The 9351-nt window shown below is 42.9% G+C and overlaps 1 long non-coding RNA gene across 3 annotated transcripts; it reads right to left on the reverse strand.

Moving 5' to 3' along the window:
- LOC120660223 lies at window positions 1-3694 on the reverse strand. 3 transcript variants are annotated; one of them, XR_005669439.1, is made up of 6 exons: window positions 2763-3694; window positions 2462-2647; window positions 2284-2382; window positions 2035-2106; window positions 1635-1739; window positions 1-536 (listed from the first exon to the last, which is right to left on the reverse strand). It is a non-coding gene; the product is annotated as an uncharacterized LOC120660223 (long non-coding RNA). The 3 variants fall into 3 exon arrangements; XR_005669440.1 differs by lacking the exon at window positions 1-536 and having other exon boundaries at window positions 958-1739; window positions 2763-2872; window positions 2975-3694; XR_005669438.1 differs by lacking the exon at window positions 1-536 and having other exon boundaries at window positions 958-1739.
- Between the last annotated feature and the right edge of the window lie 5657 nt (window positions 3695-9351).

The raw sequence follows: 9351 nt of genomic DNA on the forward strand, positions 1-9351 counted from the left end.
TGATATCATCAATTCTTTCTTTGCTTTACATGCAGTCCATAAAAAAGTCAATTACCGGATTAATTGGGCTGAAAGCGATCCAATTAAAAAGCTGGCCCGTCCCCAGAGCTGTGCAACCGGTGCACCTGCACAGCGTCAAACCTATCCATCTTCCCCAAGATTTTTTCCAACTTACCTTCCAGTATTTAAGATTCGTGCAAACAATAACAACCCTTGTATCTACCTCAAACCCTAACCTTTCTCTCTCCCAACCTTCTCTCCCCACCGCCCGCATCGACGCCGCCCCGGGCGGTGCCCCGTGCCCGCACCCCGCTCCGCTGCCGCCCACACCCGCCACCCCGCCACGCGCAGGAAGCTTCCTCCGCCGCCGCTTCCTACACCGCCTCCCGCGCGCTGCGCCACCGCCTGCCTCCACGTGCTGCGCCACCGCCGCTCGCGCCGCCGCCGCCGCCGATGAAGAAGCTCCATGATGTTCGCCGTTCAACATTCCAAATTCAACATTTGAACATTTTGTGCTTCTAGCTTCAACATTTTATCTGTACAATTTCAACATTTTGATGGTCAAATGTTGAACTAGTTTAATAACATGTTGAATTAATTCAATCAAAATGTTGAACATATTTATAGTAGATAATTGGGCCTAAATGAACTTTAAAGATGAATATCTTATCTATCTTCCAGAAGATACATAGGAGGACCCCCTGCACACAGGGCCCCCAAAAGTGTGGGGCCCCAAAATTAAACTATGCTATTAACTACTAGTGCTAGTACCCGTAGTATACAATATTTCAGTAAGTTTTCTCTTGAACTTCTTGTTAAGACTAGGCGTATGCCCGTGTGTTGCTACGGGTAGCAAGAAAAAGTTTCATATCAATACACAATGCATGTGCGACACATGATATTTTCTAGCTCGTTGATATTCATGCAACCCAAAAAATCTTCAGCACATACATGATGGAAAACCATGATGTTGATCTTAGTATAACAGGTTTGGTTCCAACGATACAGATGTAATGCGACTAAACCTGCCATACCGAGGACAATATATCATTTCAGAATAAGCGTCAAGATGCCCTACACACTTTATGTATTTGGCTAGTATAAAGGATCTAAACTGGAGTGCAAGCCCGCTATTACAAACTGAACACCTGAGGACCTGGCCTGTCTAAAGCAATTCTTCCTTCCAAACAAGCCCTGAGTAAAGCAATGTATCCATTGTATCCAGAGGTACAGGAGCATATGACAAATTTTAAACGGTACAAATACCCGATACAGCATGTCAGCTCATATAATTCATAACCATGTTCAGTCAAAATGCCATGCTCTATTCAGCAGTACATATTGATATTAAGTTATGTTCAGAAACAGGAAAGGCATATGAAAATCTCCTTCCATGCCATAGCCATGCCGAGGCTGTACCCATGGCCAATATGCTTCAGACATGGGTTAGCACAGCAGTGTAATCAATGTAGAGCAAAAAAGAAGCAAACAGAACAATATTTTCAAAAGAACCCCAGGGGAAATCATAAAACCAACACTAAAAAAATGAACCAGAAGCAAGACTAAAGTAAGGCAGATAACCAAATATGACAAAGCAATCATGGATATCACGAGAAAGAAAACGGACTGGTAACCTCAATCACCAGCTGCTTTGCAATTTCAATTTGTTCCTGTGTGCCATCAATATGCACAGTTCTTTCAGTTGAAGTATCACCAACGGGCAGATGCAAAGGAATAACCTGCACAAGAATTCACAAGGACATGAACCAAACACATCAACAAAGAAAACAGTAGACAAAATGACTTCAAGTATAAATGACCGTCTTGGGCAATGGAGTGTATGAGGCAAAATATAAACAGAGAAACTCAAGTATAACAGAAATATGAGATTTATTCAACCTACTGCGACCAGCATTCAAATTCACTTGGTAGACCGGAAAAAAACATGAAAATAGCCAACAAGTAAACTCAGTGAAACCTTATTTCTGATTGCGGATAGGGTAAAACAGGAAGCTGTAGAACAAGATAAAAAACCTGAATGCGAGCTCCAGATTTGGCTTGCATGGACTTTATAGTCTCACCACTCTTACCAATAACCAGACCCGCCTGAAAAGGAACAAATCATAAGCAGAAAGAAAAAAAACCATGATGGAGCAATACTTACTAACTATATAATATATATTCAGAAATGGGCACTTGTGATTATTTCAAAAACTGTGATAAAGTGTAGTTTTCTCATCCTAAAGTTAAGCTTATCAAGAAAAAAATAGTATGTGTACCAACCTTGTTATCAGCAATTTTCATCTGGAATGTGTCGGCACCTGGCTGTGGTGCATTATATTTCCGGCCACCTGATCCAATACCAGATGACCCAGCATCAGCCTGCAGAAGATTGCAAGATCAACAGCATATATGCAAAAAAAAAATGCAGAACAAAAGCTGTGGTCGTAACAAGTAATACCTCTGCCAGAACTTCTTTGATCAGCTGCCCAGCTTTGCTTGCCTGCTCAGGAGTGCCTGAAAGCTCAACTGGTCTTGTCTGTGCACCTGGTTCAGCTTTGTTGTCTCTTGTTACTTGAATCTTTGCTCCTGATTGAAGTTGGAGATACCTGATAGTTTCCCCAATTTTTCCAATAATAACACCAACCTACAGCAAGTCAACAACAGTGCCAGTTAACATGACTACGAACTTCACACTTCAGGTGACACTTTCTAACACGACTATAAATTTAGTGATTGAAAACAAATTGAATACATCTTACCCTTCCATTTGGTATTTCAATCTTTTTGCTTGTATCCTGATATCCACCATATGAAGAGTATCGAGACACACCGCTTTGTGAAGATAACGGCGGGATAGAAGAATCATGCCCTGATATAGAAACCACCAGTATCTAGAATTCATTTGTGGTCATCAGAATTTATGGCATTTATCAATATATGAAACACAAGATGTAACATTTTGAATTCTCACAGATTTAATGAAAGGTACAACACAAGAAATAGCTTTCTTGACAGCTGTCAGGTAGTAAAATAACAGTTGATTCATAGGGGGCACCTGCATCAACCACCCAAGAGCTAAACATAGATAAGCAAACATAACATCCTTTCTCCTAAGTGCAATATGAAATTAATTCTTCAACTAAGCATGCCTACAAAAACCATATATTCAAATGCTAGGTAACTGCTAACTCAACTAATTTTTGCAATTATATAGCACAAGTCATACTACAAAAACTGCATTGCGTATTTAATCTATCAAATAGAATTGCTTTTAGTAGTAGGACTGTGCTTCTACCCTTGATAGGTATCATTCTTGAATGGTTGATGCATGGTTCAGGTTTAAAACAGCAGTAGCATCCAATAACATGTCAAGGGCGTCGACGCCCAAGACAGCGGGACCTCGACTACGTAGTTCGTAGTCGCGGCGGATAGGAGCCTTAGGGTTTTTGCCTAACTGCTCAATGGTGAAGGGGATGAGATTAAGAGAAGAGAGGGAGGTTAGGGATAAGTGTTCATTGCTTAAGATCCAAGAGTGTCGATTACATCCACTAAATAGGCGCGCAGGCCTGATCACCAGGGAACAAACCTCCCTTGATTCTAGCTAATCTGCATGTCCCCATGCCTAACCTCTCGCCTGGCTGTTGGAGGCCGCCGGCTATTGCTCCTGCACGCGGGCCCGGCGGCCCCACATGACATCCCCCCCCCTCGATGAGCAGCTCGTCCTCAAGCTGGAAATTGGGGTAGCGGTCGATGAAGCTGTCAGTCAGGTGCAACCGGTCAGATCGGGTCCCATGACCGGTCAGACCGGTCCTCTTCGGATCGGCCATCAGAGCCGACCGGTCAGACCAGTGGGTCAGACCGGTTCAACGCAGAGTGGCTCCAACAACGCATTGAGCACTATCGGGCGCGTACGAACGATATGTGCGAAACTATTAAAGAATCAGAAGACATGGACAAGCTGGGCCAAGGTTTTACGTCGGCTGATCCTTTAGAAAAAGTAGATCTAGGTGATGGTACTATTCCTAGGCCGACTTTTGTAAACAAGAATTTATCGGTTGAGTTTAAAGCCGATTTGATAAAGTTATTAAAAGAATATATCGATTGTTTTGCTTGGGAGTATTCTGAAATGCCGGGATTGAGTTGTGATCTTGTTGAACATCGCTTACCAATCAAAGCTGGTTTTAAATCTTATAAACAACCGGCTAGACGTTTCAATCCTAGTATTTATGACCAAATTAAAGAGGAGATTAATCGATTATTAGATGCTGGTTTTATTCGGTCTTGTCGTTATGCGGATTGGATCTCTAATATTGTGCTCGTTGAAAAGAAAGATTCGGGCAAGATTCGTGTTTGCATTGATTTTAGAGATCTCAATAAAGCTATTCCCAAGGATGAATATCCTATGCCTATAGCCGATATGCTAATTAATGAAGCATCGGAACATCGTGTTATTAGCTTTCTTGATGGTAACGCGGGTTATAATCAAATATTCATGGCCGAGGAAGATACGTCTAAAACGGCCTTTGTGTGTCCTGGATTTGTTGGTTTGTTTGAGTGGGTGGTTATGACTTTTGGCTTAAAGAACGCTGGTGCAACTTATCAGAGGGCTATGAATTTAATCTTCCCTGATTTGCTAGGTGTTATCTTGGAAGTTTACATTGATGATATTGTTATTAAATCGGCCAGTTTGGATTCTCATTTAGCGGATTTAAGACTTGCTCTTGAAAGGATGCGTTGGTATGGTTTGAAAATGAATCCACTCAAATGTGCTTTTGGAGTATCGGCGGGAAAATTTCTTGGTTTCATCATTCATGAGAAGGGCATAGAGATTGATTCTAAAAGAATTGAAGCTATGAGGAAAGTTGAGGCTCCTACTTGCAAAAAAGACTTGCAAAAGCTTCTGGGCAGGGTAAATTATTTGAGAAGATTTATTTCAAATTTGTCCGGAAAGATTGATGCTTTTACTCCTATTCTTCGGTTAAAGAATGAAGCCGAATTTACTTGGGGGGCAAAACAGCAAGAGGCATTTGAGAAAATTAAAGGCTCTGTTTGGATGTAGATATTGGAGAGGTTGGCATTGAATTAGATACAATACCAAATCAGCTTGGTATTGGAAATAGCTTTCAATGCCAAAGCTATGGTTTGGATGTACAAAGAATTCACCTATCTTCTCTCTCCATCTCCACCGCACTACCCGGCCATCTTCCAGACCAATGGAGGCATCAGGCTTGGGGCACGCGGAGAGGGAGCTCGACCCCAGCCATGGGGGAACTCGGCCCCGTCAACGGATGGCCCTCGACGACCGCTCGCCCCTCCACGCCCCGTCCACCGATGCCGGGCGGAGGAAGAAGGAGCGCCTAGCGGAAGAAGAAGGGGGCGCCAGATGCGAGGTTGCTGGCCACCATGGCGACCGGATCTCGCGCCTCCGGCCATGGTGAAGAGGAAGAGGAAGCCGCACGCCATCCATGGGGAAGAGGATGCGGATCTCACGTCACTGCCCCTAGAGAAGAGGAAGAGGAGGTCGTCGGGCATGGGGAAGAGGAAGAGAAGGTTGTGTCGTTGGCCACCGGCGACGAGGAAGAGAAGGTCGCGCCGCCACTCACCTGCTGCCAAGGGGAAGAGGGTGCTCGCCGGCCATGGGGAAGAGAGGGCGCTCGCCCACGCGGAAAGCAGTCAAGTCCGATTCCACTCAATACGGAGGGGTCGGCCTCTGTATTGGGATAGCCCACTTCCAGTTATAGTTCAATACCAAGGAATTGGGTCTTCAATGCCAAGTCTCAATTCCATGTACATCCAAACATCAGTATTGAGGAAATCTGATTCCAATTCCATTGTCTGGGCTCCAATACCAACATCCAAACACAGCCAAATACTATTTGTCTTCGCCGCCGGTTCTTAAAGCACTGAGGAGAGGTGTTCCTTTTAAACTTTATATAGTGGCCGAAGATAAGGTTATTGGAGCTGTTTTGACTCAAGAGACCGAAGAAAAGGAGTATGTTGTTACTTATATAGGCCGACGACTTATTGATGCGGAAACAAGGTATACTTTTATTGAAAAGTTGTGCTTGTCTTTATATCATGCTTGTACTAAATTGCGACACAATCTACTATCTAGTACATGCATAGTAGTATTTCAAACTGATGTGATAAAACATATGTTGCAAAAGCCGATTTTGAGTGGTAGAATCGGCAAGTGGGCATATGCTTTGATAGAATATGATTTGGCTAGTGAACCTTTGAAATCTATGAAAGGCCAAATTGTAGCGGATTTCATTGTTGAGCATCGGATTAATGATGAGCATGATTTAGAAGTCGGCCATATTTTTTGCACACCATGGAAGCTTTATTTTGATGGATCAGTTTGTGATGATGGGAGAGTGATTGGTGCTGTTCTTATATCTCCATGTGGTGCTGTTTTGAGTTCTCAAACCGATTAGAAGAATATTGCACAAATAACCAAGTTGAGTATGAAGCATTATTATTCGGCTTGGAAATTTTACAATCCATGGGCGTGAAGCATGCTGAAGTTTTTGGTGATTCACTTCTCGTTGTGCAGCAAGTATCCAAGGTATGCCAATATTATAATGGTTCATTAAATGCATATCTTGATAAGTGCCTCGAAATTATTTCTTCTTTTGATGAATTCGTTATAAGACATTTGCCAAGAGAAGAAAATGGACAGGCTAACGCTCTGGCTCAGCAAGCATCTGGTTATAATGTTAGAAAAGGAAAATTTAACATTAGAAAACCGATGCAGATGATAACCAGTTGCAATTTCTGGACGAACCGGTCAAACCGGTTGACACGACCGGTCTAACAGCCCAGACCGGTCAGACCAGTCCGGAGACCGGTCTAACCGATCAGACAGCAGAAAACACTGATTCGGACATGAAAAGAGCCGAAGATCAGGATTGGAGAGTTCCAATAATCTCCTATCTTAAAGATCCTAGTCGTGGTGCAGAGAGAAATATTCGGCGTGCAGCATTCAATTATATTTTAATTGAAGAAGAGCTTTATCGTCGAACCACCGAAGATTTGCTTCTCAAGTGTTTGGACTCGGATCAGGCTAAGGTTGCTATGGGAGAAGTTCATGAAGGCATCTGTGGTACTCATCAATCGGCCCCTAAAATGAAGTGGTTGCTTAGGAGAGCCGGTTTCTATTGGCCTTCCATGATTTCGGATTATTTCAAGTATTATAAGGGATGTGAAGAATGTCAACGGTTTGGAGATTTGCAATTGGTACCTGCTGCATCATTGCAACCTATCATTAAACCATGGCCATTCCGAGGTTGGGGGTTGGATTTTATTGGACAAATTAATCCTATATCTTCAAAGGGGCATCGCTTCGTGTTGGTTGCTACGGATTATTTTACTAAGTGGACCGAAGCGGTTCCTTTGAAGAATATGACACATAGAGAGGTGATTGAGTTTATAACTGAGCATATTATTCATAGATTCGATATTCCTCAAACTTTGACTACGGATCAAGACTCTTTATTTATATCAAAGGAGGTACGCACATTTATCGAATCTTACAAGATCAAGTTGCTCAATTCATCTCCATATTATGCTCAGGCCAATGGACAGGCCAAGCAGCAAGATTTTGATCAAGCTTATTAAGAAGAAAATAGAAGAAAATCCTAAGAGGTGGCATGAAGTATTATCCGAAGTGTTGTGGGCTCATCGTATATCTCGTCATGGTGCTACCAAGGTTACTCCTTTTGAGCTTGTGTATGGTCAAGAGGCCGTTTTACCCGTTGAGGTAAATCTGGACGCTTATAGATTGGCTAAGCAAAATGATATTTCTGCTGTTGATTATTATAATTCAATGATGGATAATATTGATGAGGTGACCGATAAGCGTATGAAGGCTTTAAAAGATATTGAAAGGGACAAGCTTAGGGTTGCTAGAGCTTACAATAAGAAGGTAAAAGATAAATTTTTTCAGGTTGGGGATTTAGTTTGGAAGACAATATTACCTCTTGGGATGAAAGGCAATAAGTTTGGTAAGTGGTCGCCAAGTTGGGAGGGTCCATATAGAGTTGTTAAAGCTATCTTTGGAAATTCCTACATGATGGAGACGCTGCAAGGAGATCGATTACGTAGAGCTATTAATGGGAAGTACTTGAAGAAATTCTACCCAAGCGTGTGGCAAGATGCATGAAGAAAGATGGCCGGTTTATGAGAATCGTCTTTAGCAGTATTTTTTAGGCCCTAGTATTGTATAGAATATTTTTGTTTTGCTTTTTAGTTTTTAAACTCACTAAAAAGCAGGGGGACATATGTTGACAGCCAAATTTGGCACTTGCCGAGGCCGACCGGTCTGACCGGTCGGGTCTGTACAGTCCGAGTAGAATTAGGTTTTTTGTAAAGAGTACTCATGTAATTCTACTCGTGAAAGGATACGTTTTCCCCGGCCTATAAATATAAAGGCTAAGGCCGATTGAGGGATATTCCAATCGAATCAATACAAAAATTATATTACTTTTTATCTCTCAAACCCTAGCCTTTTCCAACCCTAGATTGCTTTCTTCCTTCGTCTCGACGGCGTTTGAAGACGTTCTGAGTGGCCTGCCGACCTCAGAGCAACCCTACGTTCACGAGCTCCGACGGAGTCCCTCCCGAGCTCGATGTTCTAGGTTTCCGGCGACGCCCTGCTTGCACCGGTCAGACTGGTCGGCGGCACCGATCAGACTGGTCGGCGGCACCGGTCAGACCGGCCTGCCCGGCCTGCCCAGGGTTTTGTGGGTGTTGATCGTTTTGACGATCGTCCGCGCGTTCTAGCGCATTCGAGTGTGTTGGCGCGGTTCTGCGTCAACATCATGCAGCTTTATTTGACAGTTGGACATGAGCAGGGGGAATCTGAAAACACATAAAAACTTGCAGGTGTTATTAGAACGTGAGGAGAGAAGTGGCTTGCATGTGGGTATTCGAGAAAAAAACTGACTTGCTGGATGAGTTTTTTTTTAACTTTTCTAATAATATACTGCAGATTTCTGAAACACAAGATATGCATATAACTTTGTTGAATGCAAGTCCAAATAGTTCAAAATCCCACACAACACAAATAAAAAGCCAAATACATTTTTTTCTCGTCAAGGCTTTCATCTATCTATATATATACTATAAAGATCGAAAACAATTGGAAAACTTTCTCACCCAGATCGAGCCCGTCTTACCCCTCACGTTGGACCCACCTGTCAAAGTGGAGGGAGGTGGGAAAAGGTGTATACCCATAAAAACTGCGAGTTAGAAAGTGTTTCTGACAAAGAGTAATATTTTTCCTCACCTAATGTTTCCCTTACCCACCTGCGGGTACCCGCTCGTCAGCCATCAAAGCAGACGCTG

Source organism: Panicum virgatum, chromosome 2K, assembly GCF_016808335.1.
Source record: "Panicum virgatum strain AP13 chromosome 2K, P.virgatum_v5, whole genome shotgun sequence".
NCBI lineage: Eukaryota > Viridiplantae > Streptophyta > Magnoliopsida > Poales > Poaceae > Panicum > Panicum virgatum.